Source organism: Pipra filicauda, unplaced genomic scaffold (assembly GCF_003945595.2).
Source record: "Pipra filicauda isolate LSUMZ 115617 unplaced genomic scaffold, ASM394559v2 scaffold245_size1146780_pilon, whole genome shotgun sequence".
Classification (NCBI taxonomy): domain Eukaryota; kingdom Metazoa; phylum Chordata; class Aves; order Passeriformes; family Pipridae; genus Pipra; species Pipra filicauda.
In genome coordinates this window covers 802,890-822,136 of record NW_024104360.1, presented here as the reverse complement: position 1 = coordinate 822,136, position 19,247 = coordinate 802,890, and the positions used below count along the sequence as shown (strand labels likewise).

Sequence of the window (19,247 nt, the reverse complement as noted above, 5' to 3'; positions counted from 1 at the left end):
TAAAGGTTTAAGTGTGTCAGATCGGTAGTACAGGTCCTCAGGTCTTACCTGGGACGGAGGCAGTGACCTTCAAGTGTGACTCCAGAGAATGTTTTATTCAAGCACCAAGCAAAACCCCCCTGCCACCCCTTCTTTTATGTATCTTCAGAACATAAGTTACACAGTGACTGACTTTCAGCTAAAGAATATGTGAATAACTTTTTGCAACCAGTCACTGGGCAGGTTGGGCTTCACAAAATTACATAGCAACTGAGGTTGGAAGGTACATCTGGAGCTCATGTAGTCCAATTCCCTGCTCAAAACAGGGTCACATATCAGACTGCCAGGGCAATATCCTGTCAGGCTCTGAGCATCTCCAAGGATGGAGACTATATAACCTCTCTGAGAAACACATTCCATTTCCAACCACCCTCAGAATACAAAGGTATTTTCGTATATTAAGTGGAATTTCCTGTATTTCAATTTGTGCCTATTGCCTCTTTTACTATCACTGAACATCAGTAAGAAGACTTCGTCTCCATCATCTTTACTCCCCCAAACACGTATTTATAACCAAGGATAAGATCCCACTGATCCTTTTCTGCTTCTGGCTGAATAGTCTGAGCTCTCTCAAACTCTCTGTGCAAGAGATGCTCCAACCCCCTCGTCATCTTCACAGTCCTTCAATGGATTTGCTCCAATGTGACCATGTCTCTCTCACACTGGAAAGCCCAGCACTGGATACAGAATGCAGGTGTGTCACACCAGTGCTGTGGAGAGGGGAAGGATCACCTTCCTTAGCCTGCTGGCAATACTTTGTCTACTGCAGCCCGGGAGGCCACTGGTCTTCTTTGCTGCAAGGACAAATTTCTGTGTCATGGTCTACTTGGAATTCACCAGGGACCCCATGATCCTGTTCTGCAAAGCTGTTTTCTAGCTTGTTGGCACCCAGCCTATTATGGTGCATGGGGTTGTTGTTTGGCAGATGCAGGACTTTACATTTCCATGTGTTGAATCTCACTAGATTCCTGTCAACCCATTTTTCCAGCCTGTTCAGGTACCTCTGAATGGCAATATGACCTTCTGGTGTATCAACCACTTCTTCCAGTCTGTGTCACTTGAAAATCTTCTGAGGCTGCACAGTCAAGTCATCTATGTCAGTAAAGCAGATGTCAAATAATATTTGGGCCAGGATCAAAGCCGTTTTACACCACTAGTGACTGACCTCTGGCTGAGCTGCTGCTGATAACAGAACACTGAGCCTGGAAGTGGATTGCTTGTGACCTCCTGTGTTGCCCCTTCAGAGGATACCAGAGTGATTCAAGCCCCCTCTGCAGACCAGGGTCTATGAACGTGAGGCTTCTTTCAGTTTTCTGAAGAAGCATCATCTGATGCTTTTATCAGCTCCATATCAGCTGTGCTTTTCTGACCACCATTCCAGACCCATGAGCTCTCAGCTGGCTCATCATCCACCCCTAGACAGAGGTTATTGCCTTTCTGCTGCTCTCACACACAGGGAAACTTGCTTGACTTTCCAGCCAGTCCCTCCCAAAGAGCCTTTACTCATCCATTGTAGCACTCCAGCCATCTCTACTGTCCCACCACAACTCTGTGATCCCAATGAGACTGTATTTGACAAGTTTTCTATTAAAAGTAAGCTATTTTTATTTTATTAAAGCAAAATGGTCAGGGTTAGCAGCCTTCAAATGCATATCACCCTGTTCATATAAAACCTTAACGAATAACACTCACAAAAAAAAAATCACCTTAAAAATGAGCTATATTGATGAAACAGAGAAACATGGGAAAGATAAAGAGTCAGCAGCTCATAAAACTAATGTTCTCCAACAAAATATTAATAGAGTGGGAAAGATTGTGGTTTAGTGAAACTCAGACCTCATGAAAGCCAGTGGGATCTCAAAATCCCTTTCAGGGCAGATTAAAGATTGTAATGGGAAACAGAGGCAGAGGAAGATTGTTGGCACCTGAGGAGACAGTCCTTATCTTAGGGCTTGGGAAACAGAAGTGTGTGTCTCCAGCAGGTATAAGGGTTTGCCTTGCTAGGACAGCCGCTTCTGCACTGACTGACTTATAAAAGCTGTGCCAGATGAAGATGCGTGGCTGGTTTTCATGTTCTTAGCCAGTGCAGCCAACTGGTGAAAATTCTGCCTAGAGCGGGATGTTTCCTTGGTATGGTGCTCATCATAGGCCTTGCCACAATCATTTCAATGATTTCTTTTGCAAATACAGATGTGCTAGAAAGTAACTCACATGCCACGATGTTTTGCAGTTTTTTCATGTTTTTTGTCTTTCTGCTCTGTAGCCATGCATCTGTTCTTATTCAAATTATAATGCACTTCCTTCCCCTTTCTTTTCCTCTTCATATTTTCACATTTTCCCTATACAGCTCGATGATTTCTTTTAAGTGGTAATTATTGGTGGTTTGTATTCATCATATTTGTGTCAGTTTATACCCAGGAACATAAGAAGAATGAGTCCTTTCTGCATGCAGTCAAAACAGTTCCTTTGATAAAAATTGTCAACAGAAGAGATCCCCCAGATAGAGAGTATATGACATATTAGACAATGCACTGCCCACACATGGTGTGTTAGAACTCTCTCTGGTTTCATTTCTCTGCAAAAATTGTGTCCCGAGTCCAGGTGTGCAGCTCAGAGATAGAGATGATCAGCTGTAGTAGATCAGTAAGAGATGTTGAAACCTTGAGGAAACGAGTGAAGGATACAGAGAAAGTGCTAAAACTGTGGGAGCAGCAAGGGAAAAATGAAAGTGAAGTGAAGGATGGAGAAGGTTAAAGTGAGTCATTGTGAGAAGAAAGTAGTGTCAGACCAGATGTCATGGACTGAATGGAGGCTTTGGACAAGGTTTATCAGGGAGACTGTCCTTTTGAGTCATGAGGTGCAGAAAGGACCCTCTTGCTCTTTAAACTCCTCAGAAAGGAGCCTGCATGTAGCTGGATCCACTTCTAATCACAGACTTGGTCAATGATTTATGTCTAAAGGATTATATAGGTGTAATTGGGCCTCTATATGACTTTGTTGCACAGGATTAAGGATGGCAAGCCAAACATATGGATTAAAAAAATGATTTATTTAAAATGATGATGATAATGATAATGATTAGACTATGAGGCTTTAATCAGAATTATTTACTACACAGTATAGGTAGCTAGAACTATTAGTATAGTACAATATTTATTAAATCAACAATTTCAAAGCTAGCTTAATAATTTTGAAGTAGAGATTGAGGTTAGTCACCCATGTCAATGACTTTGGGCAAATCTCTTTCACTCAGCCTTGAGGAGTGACCTTGAGGGGAGTCCCCAGTCAAGGGGGAATCTCCACCCAGTCCTAGGAGGGGTGTGTTAAAAGTCCCTATCATTAAAAAGGGGGAATGGACTTTTATAGGATAAAGTGACTGTCAGTCAGATATTTCCAGGTGAGCTGTGTCAGCTCAGCAGCCTTTGGCTCAGTAGCCTTAGATAGGTCCTGAGTACTATGACTTGTTGGTTCCTTTGTCAGGAGCCTTGTGGGCCACATCCTCACCAGTGCCGGTTTCTGCTAGAAAACATTGTTCTTCACATCCTCTGAATGTTTAACTTTGGGACTGATGGATCAGGCTGGTCTCAGCATTCTTCAACACCAAAAGCAGGATGACCCCACTCCTCCATCCACCAAAAGCTTTTGCAAATAGAAAAAAGTTTGAGCTATTTTACCCCCACTTAGGCAGAGCATCCACCAGAGCTTTCCAAGGAGCCAGACATCTCTGCTTTGGATGCTCTTGGAAGTGCTTTTATCAGTAGGGCCTCCCCAGGCCTTCATGGATTGAAGGTATAGGTATCATCTGGGATGAGGAAGCACATGATGTTCCCCTAAATTGGAGCTGAAGAAATATCCTGTTAATAAACCTGTAGTTTTCTTGTCCATCTGCCTAGCAACAAGAATCCAGAGTGCTGCCGTGACCTCTGTTTTTGTTCAAGGTCTCTAGGTATTTGTCACTTCCAATTTTTGCATTTCTCCTAAACGCGGACACAACACTCCCCGCTGTAAGAGGGCAGAGAGCCAACGCGATGCGATGTGCAGGCCTGCTTCCACTTTGTATATGTAGTTTCCTCTCACATAAAGCAATTCTCGGAAGAACTCACTGTCTTTAGGAATCCTTCCTTCATGGAGGTTTGGGAGCTGATGAAGCATCATTCGGTCATTTTTTTTAAGATGAGACCTAGAATCACATCAGTGATCCAGTGGCTACAGGACAGAACAACCCAGTCTGCCTTTAAACACCACTTGCCTTTGCTCCCAAACTGCTTCCCCCGGAGAAATTTTTTCATCATCTCTGTTTACTTGGAAAGATTTAAGGAATAAGGACAAGAATCCTGTCTTCTTGATAAGCTTAAAATTGCTACAGAGCTTGCAGTGCTGATATTAATAAAGGATTGCAACAGTTCAGCTATTAATACATTTTCTCTGGCAGAGCTTAGCAGAATATGATGAATTCTGGGTATAGTATGTTATGCTAATTAGCATAAATATAGGAAAACCCTTTTTCCTTCTGAATATAAGAATACTCCAAGCAAATACTGAAGGAAGGTAACATATGCACACAGGATCATAAGATTATATGTATCACTGACAACATCAGCTTATTAGCTACAAACATATGCTTTGTACAAGGAGAGGTTCTTATTGTTAAAGGAAGGGCAGGATACTGGCAGATGAGGTGAGGAGAAGTAGTAGGTAGTGTAGCTCTTTAGATACAGTTCATAGAGACAATCTTGGAGACTTCTTAGACTGAAACCTGCTTGTTTCTATATAAACATATTTCTATACAACAGCTCTTCAGGGCTTTTTTGGGAAAAAAAAATGAAATAACCCAACCCTGTCCTTCCCATCACATTTATATCAGTTAATTAAAGTGGACTGGATTTTTTTTCCCCTTTTAATAAGAGCTATCATGCAAAGATGAAGGGGAAAAAAACAAGCCCCTCAAAGATATCTTTCTCCTCAGTAGTCCAGGTATTCAGCTCCATGGAAATAAATAACCTTGTCTGAAATGCTTCCTTATATAATTTCCAAAAATGTAATAACTCCATAGGAAAAAGGGAGGGGGGGGCAGTTTCCTTTTCTTTTTAAATACTGTCTTGACATAAGAAATGGAAAAACTTCCAAAGCTTTTGTAATCAATTGACAGAATTGGATGCTGGTATGAAATATTGCTTTTGGAAAGATAACCAGGACTGTGTCACAGCGGGAGCTACAGTAGGATAATGAAGCACAATCCTCCTAATTACAAGACTGAAACAAACCAAAATGCTAATGCTTCTCAAATCACATGTTGTGCACAGACATAGTAGATGTTGCTGAAGTGGAGGTCTTTATATCTTTCCCCTTTCTTTTAGCACCCCTTTAAGCCAAAAAGAATTTCTCTGCTGTTGTGGTTGTTCATATAAAGCAGAGTTTGGCTCATGTCTCTTGATGGCACTGATGTAAAGTGACTTAGCCCTCTGAACCAAAAGTGGGGATTTATTGAGCAACTGGAGCTTTGGATTTTACGGCATGTAGAACATAAGGTTGGGTCAAGGGTATCTTACAAAAGGCCAAGGGTCTCTACCAAGCACTGCTGAAAGTAGCACTGAGTTTACTGTACCTTCTGGTCAAACTTTTTTCGGGCATCTGATGGAAAATCCATTGGGAATGGTGGAATTATTAGGTGGCCTTGAGCAACCTGGTCTAGCGGAAGGTGTCCCTGCCCATGGCAGTGGGCTTTAACTAGGTGATCTTTTAGGTTCCTTCCAACCTGAACCATTCTATGATTCCAAATTTCTAGTTATTTGAGGTTAAATTGTATTTCCTCTGTGAACACTTATGAGCAATTTTATATATGAGAGTAACAAGAGGAAGTAAAAACAAATGTACAGCAGAATTTCTTTTCATTTTTCATTCAGAAGCTGTTAAGAGTCTGATTTCTTCATCTCAAGTCTAGAAAATTACTTCAGGTGCCATACTTGAAGAACTAATAAAAATATGAGCAGCCTGATCTCACAAAGTTTACAGAAGTCAATACAAAGTTCCCACTGGCTTTTTTTTTTTTTTTTTTTTTTTTTTTTTTTTAGGAATGAATGTTTCTATTTGACCTGTATTGTGGTGCTTCATCATAAAAAATTAAGATGATACACAATATCTTCTATTATTCAGTACTACTCTGAAGATGCATCAAATGGAGTATGTTTTCCAAGCGCAGGATGCCCTGTCTGCTGTTACTTATGCTGCAGTAAATTCTCTGGGGGATACATTATATGACTCAAAATCAGGTTGAAATAACACAGTCCCACTTGGTTCCTGGTAATCACATTGGAGAGGCACTTTGCACCATCCTATGCACAGACCATGTTGTATTATTCAGATCCATCTTTTTAGTCTCTGTTTTCTTTCAAGTACACAAAACACAGGGATAGGTCATCAAAAGTTCAGGTTTTGGTGAGACAGCACTTATGATTATGGTTCTAACCTGCGTTCATAGTAAAAGGAATATATATATAAATAACCACACCATAAGCCTGGTTGCTCCAGATCTTTTCCAGGTTGAAGGAAGAAGGAAAGACAAGGCAGAACTGCCATTCAGGCACAAAATGCTAGAAGGTTATTTTTGGGATTGTGGGATTTTTTTCCCCCTATTCAATGTTAGATACCTTTATTTACAAAATGCCTCTATCACCTATTCTCTAACCAGTCAGTACAGGCTTTTACATTTGATAGAAACATAAGTGTAATAAAGGTAAAAATATTCTCCAAAATTATATGTGGGTTAAAATGTGCTTGTTAACAGAAGTGTAATACCAAAAATTTGCAAAAGACTTTGGCTATTGAGACAGATGCTTCAGAGAATGACTATTTCTCCTTCTATCCCAGCAACAATTTATTGAAGGTCTGTATTTAGAAACATAGATCATGGATGTTTTGGAGAGGGCTGCAGAAGTACAGCTGCTCCAATCACATTCTGTATAATTTTGATCATCAGGATCCAAGAGTAAGACCTGCAGTGCAAGGCTGCAGTTCTTTGAGCTTCAGAGTGGACTGTCTGAAAATTAAGTGATCTAAGCTGCCTAACAGTTCTTTGGATTTAATTGCTCAGAAGCACATGTGCATATTTTACATGTTATAGAGATGTTCTGAAAAAAATTACTTATTTTTTCCTTTACATGTGTTCTCTGTCAACCAAGTAAAGTTAAGATTTCCTCTGTCTCACTGCTGCACTGTAAACATTGGTTAAGTGAAGAGTTGGAAGTATTTAATTATTGTGATAATATGAGGCCATTATACCCCATTGATTGTAGGTAACTGGCTCTAGGGAATGGACTGTATAAACATCTGAAGTGCTTTCCAGATACTAATTATTGCCACATCATCTCCATTTGAAGGTAGGGAAATTAAGGCATGGATCAGTGAGCACTGGGGCTTTCAAACACCACAAATCCCAGTTTAGGCACTGAAATCCATACTGAAATTTTCCAACTAATTCCAGAGTTTTGCTCTTTCCAAGCTTGCTGGAAATCTGTTGGGGAAATACACAGGTATTCAGATGTGACTGAGGCCTTTTGGTTTGGCCAAGAAATCCTTGCTTGCCCTTAACTTTCCATTAGTTCTGTTTGTGCAGAGCTTCTGGTGGTTAATACAGCTTGTGCCTGGGTGAACAAGGACAAACTTTGGAATATGAGGGCCAAGAGGTTTGCTCCCTGTTGTGCTGTGAGCTGCTGGGGTAAGAGTTAGAAATTCCAGATTCAGCTTCCCAGATCTCCCGCCCTTCCATCTTTCAGTCTCCAGAAGCACCAAGTCACACCTCTGGTCCAGCACAGCCCTGTCATAGACAGAAATGCTGAAAGGCAGCTGAGGAAGTGAACAGGAACGTGGGCTTCCCTCCAACATCACAAATGTGCATCGTCTCATTAATGCATTTAAATTAATGCTCTTGTAGCTTCCTGGTGAGGACAAAAATATCTTGTGATGCAGGCATTTTCCCTTTTAGTGAACAGTGATGCCTCCAATAAATAAGGTCTTGACAGTCTGAAATAATTAAGTCTCTTTTTGAGCAGAAAGGTCAGCCACAGGTGAAAGAGTTGCACTGAGAATACCTTTAAACTGTTCTGTCTCTTGCCTCCATGATGAATTGCTGGAAGTTCTTTCTCAAAGCCTAGATATATTTAGACTTTCTTTGATAGATCATTCTTTTAATAGCAGATTGATCGGGTCAAGATAGGAGCAGATCAGCTGTAATTTGGCCTTAAAGTAGACAGTGATCTGGCAAAATGGATCCTTGTCTGCATCTCTTCCTCTGAGCTCTTATGTTTTATTCACTTATTGGCATCTGTGCTGAACTCTGCTACATTCACACGGGCCACCAATACTCAAAAGAACAAGAAAATACCCAGGAAGGCATTTAAATACATTTAAATATGCTAAATTGGTGGGATTCAAACTTCAAGAGGCTGCAAGAGGGTGCTGAACTGGAGGCTGTAACATTGCTCATCTGCTAGAAGTAGCAAAGTCTTGGTCTGGACCTTGCACTGTTCAAAGCCTCTGCCATTCAAGGGGCTGTAATTTCCAAGACCTCACATTATGACATGAAAAGAAAGTGGAAGCTTATTTTTTAACCTGCTTTTTTTGCTCCCCCCCCCCCCATGAAATTACAAAAGTGGGCTTGCAGAGTTCTGAAACTACAGAAAGGTGCCTGAACACTGGTCCAAGAAAGGTGTCCCCACTAGGATCAAACATCTGGAATGGCAAATCCCTATGGCAAAAAAGAGCGGCCATCAGATCCCCCAGGCTCTTAGCTTGTCTTATATGTTCTGCAACCAAAAAAGGATGTCTTTTTACCTTAGCAGAGCAACAGCCAGCTCAGGTAGCCAAAATCTATGACTAGAGCAGAGTTGAAATTTATTTCTCTGTAGCCAATCTAAATTGCTTGTGAACTAGGGAGGAAGGCACAGCACCCTGAATTTCAGCTGCTTAAGCAATGCCCCTCAGCCATCATCAGTCTTTGCTGGGTGGAGTTTGGGGTGTTTGAGGCTGTTACGATAGTGCAACTATGCAGATGGATTTCACTACAAACACAGGGAGAAAGAGGTGTTGCACTGGAAAGGAACAAGAAATGGGTTCTGGCTGCTGTCAGGTTACTGAATGCAGAGCAATGCCATAAAAAAAGTCACTGCAAATTCAACCCCATTAAAGAACCTCATGCAACTACAGCAGTACTGCAAGCAATCTCAAAACTCAGAAAACAGTGGGAGAAATTTGTTTTTAACTGTTCAAAATGCTGGATTTTGGCTTTGGCCAAATTTCTAATTTTGTTGCTACTGGTTTGAACTTCTTAAAAACCTCTTTGAAATGGTAAAACATACACTTCAAACAAATCTTCAAAAGAAAATTTTTGACTCTGTTTAAGCTTCTGCAAAAGAGTTAAAAACCCTCCACCCAATTTTATCTTTGTTATCATTTTCCTGTTAATATTTTTTGAGTTTGAGGAAAAAAAAGTTTCCCCTTAGCTCAACTTGTGGTCCCATCATGAATTCAAGAGCTTGAATCCATTCATCTCACAATGCCTTTGTTCTCATAGCTTGCTAGAAATGTCTACCAAAGACTTCAGCATTGTGGTTTGTAGTGAACCTGGATATCACAAATGATCTTCTGCCTAACAAGGAGGATCAAGCTGGAATTAAGCTTGAGTGTTCCTCAGTTTGATTTCAGTCTCCAATAAAACAGTCATAGAACCACAGAGTCGTAGAATGGTTTGGTTTGGAAAGGACCTTTAACACCATCGAGTTCCAACTCCCTGCCATGGGCAGGGACACCTTCCACTAGACCAGCTTGCTCCAAGTCCCGTCCAACCTCCAGCCACAGTCACAGCCCAAGCATTGGCTGCTGTGAAAATGGGATGGGACAGCAAGATGAACACACAGCCATGCAAGGAAGAAATATTTTCTCTTTTCATCAGAACAGAACTGATGTTTAGCTTGGGAGCCCAGGAGGTTATGACACTTCCTTTACAAGGTGAAACATTACAACACCGAGTGTGAGTTCAGGCTGTCTGAAGATTCAAACAAACGTGGGGACATGTGGCCTTGCTACTGAACCTCAGTTAAAAACGTATCAAATCTTCCCTGTTTACAGGGTCACAGGTCAGCAAACAGATCTTTGGCTGAGTGGGAACAGCCTGTTCAGTCCCTGCCGTTCTGTGCTGCTGCCCTGGCCGGTCACGTATGTCCTCAGTGTCCAACCCAAGAAGAAAATAGTGCTCTGGTTTAAACCTCCCTGAAGCTCTGAGCACGAGGAACTGCTGAGATACTGAAACCTTGAATTATTGTTTGCTCAACCTTTTAACAACTTCTTGCCAAACTTTTCCATTTTGCTGTTTTTATTTTGTTAAGCTGAAATAGAATCAGCTTTCAAACTATTTTTAGTGAGCAAAAAACTTGTTTCCCAAGCAAGAAACTTATAAAACTTCTTTCCAAGAAAGAATAATAATAAAAAGAAAGACCTTAAGTTAGCACATTTTGATTTAAAAAAAAAAAATTGGTTTCTCTTTTTTTAATCAGTTCATCCATTCAAAAGAAAACTCTGAGAGTCTTTAACTTATTGTTGAAGAATTTCCATGGGTTTATGTTCCTATCAAAGTTTGCAGCTGTTAGACCACTATTCCCCTACCTGGGGTGTGTCCACTCCTCAACTAGCCCTGAACTAAAATATAGGTTAAATAAATTACAGTAACTTTGGGCACAGAAGGGAACCATCTGGTGGAGATGAGGCTAACAGATGTGCTTTCACTGTCAGTACCTCAGTCCACACACTTAAGAACTGCACTGCCATCCACCTCCTCGTTCACCTGCTTATTAATAATGTAGCACGTCTGTTCCTGCAGCGCTGAGGGAGCCCATTCATCATGCCAGGCCCTGTGTAATACCAGACGTTGTACTCCCAAAGCACTAAAGCCCTAATGCTCCAGTGAACTGTGTGCACTGGCCTTGGTAGAAAATGAAGCACAGGACCAAAGCCTAAGGAATTGAGACAAACAGCTGCTCCCTGAATGGTACATGGAGTATTACTGATCACAGCCACACAAGGAATAAGTAATAGCAGAAAAAGAAAGCAAGATCTTTTAAGTGCTACACCCACATATTAATTTCCAATTCAACTCTCCTCCTGAACAGATGAGAGCAAATCCTACTCCTTCTCTCTGTGTCTTCTAGACACACTGTCTCTGCTCACAGTTTCTTTGAATCTTCTGTTATGAAATCAAGCTAAGAAATAATATGGTTTAAGGAGCACCTCCATGTTGTCACTGCTCAGGTACCCTGGACTCTTCCAAACTAACATCTGCAATTTTCCTGCAAGGGTAACTTGCTGGGTAGGCAGAGGGTTACTCCAAAGCAGAGCCCTGTGACCGTGTTCTCATGGCTACTTCCTAACTAACCCTTTTTAGGAACAGGAAAGATAATAGTAGTAGGAACAAGTTGCTTTGATAGTGCAGGGCTCCACATCCTTCAGGCTTGGAGGTATGGACATTTATTGTTCAGAAAAGGGGAATAAATATTTAATTTGGCAGATTCCCAGCGCATTCCTTACTCACTCAGCTATAGGAATTATGCGATACCTGGGAGCTGCCACAAAGTTATAGCCACACCACGGTTTCTTGTCTGAAGTCAACTGTGGTACTGTGCAGGCTAATCAACATTTATCTTTGTGCAATAAAGTACAGTTACATACAGTCAATGATTTTCCCTTTCTCCTTCTGAACACTAACATAGGGGAGGTGCAAATTATGAAACAGAAAGGCAGCACTTGAGAACAACAGAAGCCATAAATTTTGGACCATCATTCAAAGGGCTTGAGTGTGTTGGGGTGGGTCTGGTAAGCTGAAAAGCAGGTAGAAAAAAATCTGTGAGCTCCTGGCATTGTGCAGCTCACTGTTACTTTCAACATGAAGAAACTACATGAGTTGGAGAGCTGTGCCTGCCTGTGCAGGAGAATGTCCACCCTCAGACAAGCCATCTGAAAATTTGGATATGTGTGGGGGGTGGACTTGGAGGCTTTTGCTGGTCCTTCAGAGCTGTAGTGTTCAGAAAGCCCTGGAGAAGCTTGTTAGAGACTGCTTTCAATGGAAGAGGGAAGTATCATCTTGGAGATGAGTGGGCAAGGAAAAGGAGGCTGGAAATAGATTTTCAGTTTTACATTTGCGAAGACAGAAGTTGTCCTAACACAGGGCAGTTTCTTCCTCTTTTTAGGGAAGTGATAAGTGGCATCCTTGGAAGACTGGAGTGAAATCTTGCAGCTACCAAAGACAGTGGACAGAAATTTGGCCTGGAGGATCACTGCCAGCCCATAGGGTGTTCTCCTCTCAAGAGCTGAATGTAAATAAGGATGGGATACCTATGCAAACCAGAGCTGGATTCCACATGTGAAGGACTGATAGCTGTCAATCATGCTGTAGCTCTGGGTTAAACTCCTTGAAATTAAAATATATGTCAGGTTCTTCAATCCTTTGTTTAGCTGGAGTACAAGGACTTGACTAGATGACCTCCAGAGATCCCTTCCAACTTCAATCAGTCCTTGATTCTGTGATTCCATGAATATCTGAAGACTGCTTCCTATCCATCAGAGATGGTTCCAACTGAAGTTATCAGGAATCTACTGGAATAGGACTATTGTTGTAAAGCAGACTGTGCCATGAGAACTTGACAGACAACATCTCCATTTCACGTTATGTGGTGCTTCATACAACCAGTTGCGGTCCTACCCAGGGCTGGTGGTGAAGTTGTACCAGTTATTTAATCATCCTCATATTTTACCTTCAGTGATGGAATCCATGTCATGAAGAAACATAATTCTGGCACCCAAGACACCCAAAGCAAAGGCCTCTTCTCTCTTGCTCCACTAGAAGGGACTTTCTACTTCAAACTGTGCCACATGGACATTTCTGTTCTGCATAACATTAGAAGCACTGGATAAATATTTCTAGAAAATACCCAAAAGAGCTAAGCCAGGCTGCTGCCTTGTATAAAAATAGGCAGCATAAAGGAAACCAGTGGGTAAGTTCCCTGCAAGACAATTCTTTCAAGCGTGATTTCTTCAGGTCTAAAGGTAAAGAGGGAATTTGATGGGAGCCCTTTGTAAAATCAGTCACAGGCTGCACCTCCAAGTAACTCTGTACTAACTTTGTTTGATGTTGAATCTATAGCACAATCAGATTTCCACTACTGACATTCCAATTGATTATTCTGATGTTAAGGAAAAATATCCAGTTGACAGACTCATTTTGACAGGGGGAGACTGTATTATATTAGGAACATTATGGAACCTTAAAAATTACCTAAAAGAGGAAGGAGAAATCATTTCAGTCAGTAATGATTCCAATACATATTCCTCGGAGTTGCCAACTGTAGTAATAAGAGTTCAAATGTCAGTATTTTGGGTTGATCGTGTGATGTCCCAACACCTGGAAGGGAGACTCTCACCTTACTTTCACTCCCTTATAGTCAGGAGGGAAAGAGAGAAATTCCAAGAGGCTCAGAAAAAGTCGTAAAACATGAGACTAGGGGAGAGGAAGCAAAACACCCATGAAGACCCATCTTTATTTGCTTGCTTTCCTTCTGTGAAGAATTTTTTCGGGCAGCACTTTGACTTTTAATACTTTAGTGCTGCCTTGTCTTGTGCGCTAAACGGGCATGCCCGAAAATGAATCAAGGTAAGGCAGATCCAACCATGTGAAAGGGTTAAGCTCAGTGGGCTGAGAAACAAAGAAGTTTAGGATGAATAGTTTTTTCAAGGAAGTCAAGGACTGGGATGGTTAGAGCTCAGCTGAGCTAGAACCCAAGGTTTGAAGGTACTGATACAATACATGAACCTTGCTGCTGAAATCCCTCTTCCTGTCTCAAAGACAGGGACTGTGCAAAATGATGGGACAAGGTTATGGATGCACACATGCTTCCTGACTGTGACGTGGATTCAGTAAGGTGAGCATGAGTGAATTATGGATGCCCTTTTGATTGGTTTTCAACGATCTTTTAATGGCACTGAGACGGTGTGAAGTTACAGTGTATTGATTTTCTTTACCCATGCAGTAATTTGTAGTGGTGGAGATTTATTTTCCATTTCATGTTTTCTGTGAAGCTGGTAGGCGGCGAGGCCAGTGGCAGATGGAAGTTGGTCTCCCATTCCTATGGATGGCACTCTTGTGCTCTGTGGATCACTGAGTGCCAGGGGACTCGATGGTTAGGGAGAGCAGAGTTTGCATGGGGGATTTCTGTGGCCTCATTTCCACCACTGTCTGCTGGAACAGAGCTGCTGCAGTTGCAAGTCTGGGAATACTTGCCCTGCTAGCTCCTGGGCAAGGGGACCTGTCCTGGTAAGTATTTCCCTCAAGTGAGCACTGTTTCTTTTAAGTTATTTTACAGTTGGTGGGGGCTTTTTCTTGTTTGTTTGTTTTTTGGTGGTGTTTTTGTTTGGAGTTCTGTGTTTGTTTTTTTTGTTTAGTTGGATTTTTGTTTTGGTTTTTTGGGGGGTTCTTGTGTGTGTGGTTTTGTTTTTTTTCTTGTAATAAATTTTGCTCACTTTAGGACCATCAGCGCCAGCCCCACAGTTATTCTGACCCTGAACAAGAGCTAATACAGACTCTGGCTTCCAGCCAGACCTTATCACTGCAGAGAAAACATTTTGAGGCAACAGGTTAGGGTTAGGCTCATCTGCAGTCTCGGGAAGGAAGGTCTGCATGTCATAACTAACTTATTTTTCTGCACAGCTTTGAGTTTTCATGGGCATCACCACCACTCTTCTATCAGCAGATTTAAGGAGAAGATACTGCTTTCAGTCTTCCCAACATGATTCTTGTGTGTCCTTTTGCCTGACCTGTTTTCATGCAGTTCATGCAATGATCTGGAAGCCAGAAGGAGACATTTTTATCGGTTTGACCACCTGCAGATCACAGACCATAGCTTCACGTAAAATTAGGCCATAGATTTTAAAAAATAAAGATCAAAACTGCAACTCTGACTTAAGACCAATCTAAGAGTGCTGCATGCTTGACTAGGCTGTTCTGTCTTGTTCTTATTGGTTTTTCTGACTTGTTGGGCTTCACTTTGTGTTAGTTTAAGGCACAGCTTAGGTTCCTCCAATACTAATCCCCAAGAAACAAGCCCTGAAAAAAAGAATTTGACATGTAGCTGTAAGGAAGAAGGAGGACATGGATGTACAAAGAGGGGAGAGGAAATGCATGAGCATATCTATGCTGCTAAACACAGAAGTGACAGTACAAGATTTAGGTTGGGTGTTTGAACAACACAGCTATGGCAGCACAATCTATATCTGGGTTAACAACTCCCTAAATCAGTCCCCATGGGGCTTCAGGTCTCTTTTAAAGCTAAACCACTCCTGCTGCCTGAATCAGCTGTGGTGTCAGTGCTGGACTCTGTACTTGCACTGTCTCATTTGGCATTTGGCAGTAGCAGCTTCCAAACCATGCTCAGTCACACTGGTAGATTTTGTGGGCATCCAAGTAGTGAGTTTTAACTACGTGATTGAAAGTGATCTTGAGGTAGTTTTGTCTGTGGACGGAGTCCTCCTTTGGAGCTTCAGAGAAAAAAGCATGAGGGTGCTTAATGGAGCTTATACCAAAGGTTGAGTGGAGGTTGGTGTTAGATCCCCCAACTAAAAACAAGATTAGATCTTTTCACCCTAAAGGAGAAACTAGAAGCCTTAAAGTACTGCAAAAATTTTGCTTGATGAAATAGAGGAACCAGAAGAATGATAGAAAGAGAAGGGCAACAAAATTCAGCATCAGTGCTTACACTGAAACTGAGATCCCACTTACTTCTATGGTTATATAGCTTCACCCTCCATGCACTGAGTCTTGCTATATATAAGACTCCTGGGTCAAGAGGTCCTCAAGCTTCAAATCCTTCATCCCAGGAAATGTTCCCTGTAGTTCTGCTCTTCAGCACCTTTTTCAAAGCACGTCCTACTAAAGTAGGACAAGACATTTTAATGAGTTTCACTCACACTGTAGACAGTGTTGCTTTCTGTTCCCGGTTCCTAGAGAGCTCCTGACTAGTTTTTCAAGTACCAAATCTCTCTCCTCTGTCACTGAAGCTCATGAGCAGCTGATCTCACGACCATTTTGGTTCTGAAGTCTTTCGCACAGTAACTGACCTTCTGTTTGCCCTTTTCCTTCTTGTAAACATGATCTAGATGTTCCAGCTGAATGTTCATGTGGCTCCACTAGGACACACTCTGTGCATTCGTGTGAGGTTTACCAACCACTCCTGTGCTTTGTCATTCACAAGAATCCAGATGATCTATGAAAAAGCCAAGATAAAGGCATATTATATTGACCAACAGATATATTCTCTTGCTGGTTTTCTCTGATTTTAGATATAAACTCTTTGGCTGAAGCAGTTTCCTGTTTGACGAGGGCCAGCACAACCTACTGGGAGATGCTTACCAGCAGTCCCTCTGCACGCTCCCAGCAGAGCCTGTTACAGCCTCCTGGCTGCAAGCTCCAGCTCAGCAGAAGCACTTGCTTTTGATTACAGAGATCTCCAGTGTCAGCCAAGGAGGTGGATATCAAACCTGTGCACGCTGGGTGCTGCCAGCAACACATCATAAATAATAGTAATGGAGTGTAATTGCTCATTAAGCCAAATCATAGCCTGGAGCCCTCCATCTGGCCAAACTCCCTTCGACATCAGCGGGAGCTTTGCCAGCAGGTGTGCAATAGGATTGGGGTCCCAAGCAGTGGTACTGCCAACCATGTACAGTAGCACTACTGTTGGGTTTTGATTCAGATCCCCTTGAAACTGCTGTGTGTCTTTTGGATTGATCTAGAAGAATTTAGCTACCTCCCCTTGCGTTACACTGCTTCTCAGCCAGCACAGCTACATCTGTGCAACAGTTATCCCAGATGGAGTATGGAGGAGGAGAATTCCTGACACTGAGCTACGGGATTTTAATTTTAGAGAGGAGATGGAAACTCTTTCCTGTTGGGTCTCAAATGGTGTTTTGTACGGTTGTAATTTGAGGCTTGAAAATGTCCCAGAAACCTGCAACTGAAAACCCCCAACATGTAATTGATATTGAAAAGTGTTGTGTCCCTGGTGCAAGGCCTATAAAAGGCACTCCTGGTGTGCCTGCCTATCAATCACCTATTGCTATTTGACATTGGTACAACCCTTTGCAAGTGAAAATAATTTACTGCCTTTCCCCATGAAAATTATTTACCATTCCCATTTTGGTTTGAACATTTACTGTTGTGGTTCAAAGCTGCGATGAATTGGTTAGCTATAAATTTTCTTTCCTCTCCCATTCTCCTCCCACCTCTTCCTAATGCAACACTAGGATGAAGGTTAAGGCATAGGGTGTTATCTGAAGGAAATGCTCCACTCTCAGTGCCCCATCCATCCTTGCTAATGCTCATAGCTCCCCTGTGGTATTGGGAAGTGTAATCGCTATTGTACTGAGGTAGAACAGGAGCTGGAGAGAGATAAATGGCCTAGTTATCAAAACTTCCTAGCCTCCCACAGCCCTCCTTGGGAATACAGCTATAAATGACATTCAAATGATGCTGATAGATGTGAGCTGAGCAGGCAGCAGAACGTGTGCGGTCCCGGTGCTGCGCCCAGGCCAGCCTCTCCTCGCTGAAAATGTCATGGAGATCTCAGCTATCCTGACACTGGCTGCAGACATTGGGGGATGTGTGTGAGATACGTTGCTGTCTGCTCTCAGCTGCTTGTAGACAAATCCCACGGGGTTGCAAAGGCTCAAAATCAAATGGTGACTGAGACATGTTAAAGCTGGAGCTTGCAGAGCTGAAGGCAGAGGTGGTTTTTCTTCTTTGGCACAGACTCTGCTCAAGAGAATTACCTCAGAGGTGAAATGTGGTAGGGAAAACAGCCCTTCTTCCACCCGGCACTGCAATGGCAGAAGTGTCACTTTTGAGTGACTCGGGTCCAAAATAGCATGGCCTGTGGTGGGTCCAGAAATCACCTCCAGGAGCTCCCTTTCCATCTGTTGTCCTTCCTGGTGTGTGAAACAGGAGGACTGCACATCCCTCAGAAATGGAACAGGAGCAGCTAGAGTAGGTGGCAAATCTGCTTCTCCTATGAGTCTAGAAGGGCTCTTGGGTGTCTTGGCATCTCTTCAGGAGATACCAGGAAAATTCCCCCATCTGGAGGAGGAGAACCTCCCATGAAAACAACCAGCAATTTGTAAGGCTTTGAATCTTATTTTATTATTTTAATTGAATAATTTATTTAATGTTATTGCATTTTATTTTTAGACCCTTTGTTCCTCCTAAGGGGCAGATATGCGAACGCACTGCCCTGCAGACAGGTTTTTACTCAAGAGCACGTCTCGGAGGGGTTGTTTCTAGTGCGTTGTGCCAGAAATCCCAGGGCACCAAGAGTGTAGGGTAAAAAAAAAGCTTGTCGCTTCCCGTCTTTCTTGCAGCCCAGAAACTGAAAGGAAAAGGGTACAGGCTGTCAATCACATCCCGTCAGGTTTTAGGTCCGAAGTCTGGACCAGGGAGTGGGTACACATAGCAAAGCGGAGCGAGGGGAGTTCTTGGGTCCTACGGGTCGGGGCAGACCCCTGGGGTCCGCAGCCGGGCTCGGGACCGGCGCTGCTCCCTCCAGGAGCCACCTGGGAGGGGACAGAGGCAGCATCTCCCGCGAGAGCCCCGTGCAAAAAGGGGCTCCCCGGCGGGACTGGGGCTGCCCGGCTGTGCTGCCCCCGAAACCCCGCTCCGCGGGCGGAGGCTCCGGCTCAGCTCGGCTCGGCTCGAGCCGCAGCAGTAGCAGCGCCTCCAGCCACCCACCCGCCGCCTCTCCCGGCATCCTTCATCCCCATCCTCCGCTCCTTCCTGCGTCGGCGGTGGAAGCAGCCCCCCGCCGGGGGCCGGGGATGCCCTCCTCTCCCCCCCCTCTCCTCCAGCCGCAACGGAGGAGGGGGGCTGTGATGCTGCAGGGGGATCCCCGGGTGTCGAGCGGGGTCTCCCCTTCCGTCGGCTGCCGGGATCTCCCCGCTCGGCGCCGGCGGCCCCGGCGGCGGCTGCGGGGGGCTGTCGGTCCGGGGCTGGGGGGGCGTAGGGGGACTCCCGTGGCAGGGGGCCGGGACCGGTGCCCCCCACACCGCAGATGACTCGACAGCCGGGGCTGGGGGAGCGGGGGGCGGGCGCCCGGCTATTTGCTGGCTGCATACAATGGGCCACT

General features: G+C 43.4%; 1 long non-coding RNA gene across 1 annotated transcript; it reads right to left on the bottom strand.

The window, feature by feature from the left end:
• Positions 1–18,252: 18,252 nt before the first annotated feature.
• LOC120323367 lies at positions 18,253–19,082 on the bottom strand. Its single transcript, XR_005563735.1, has 2 exons — positions 18,854–19,082; positions 18,253–18,494 (listed from the first exon to the last, which is right to left on the bottom strand). It is a non-coding gene; the product is annotated as an uncharacterized LOC120323367 (long non-coding RNA).
• Positions 19,083–19,247: the final 165 nt, after the last annotated feature.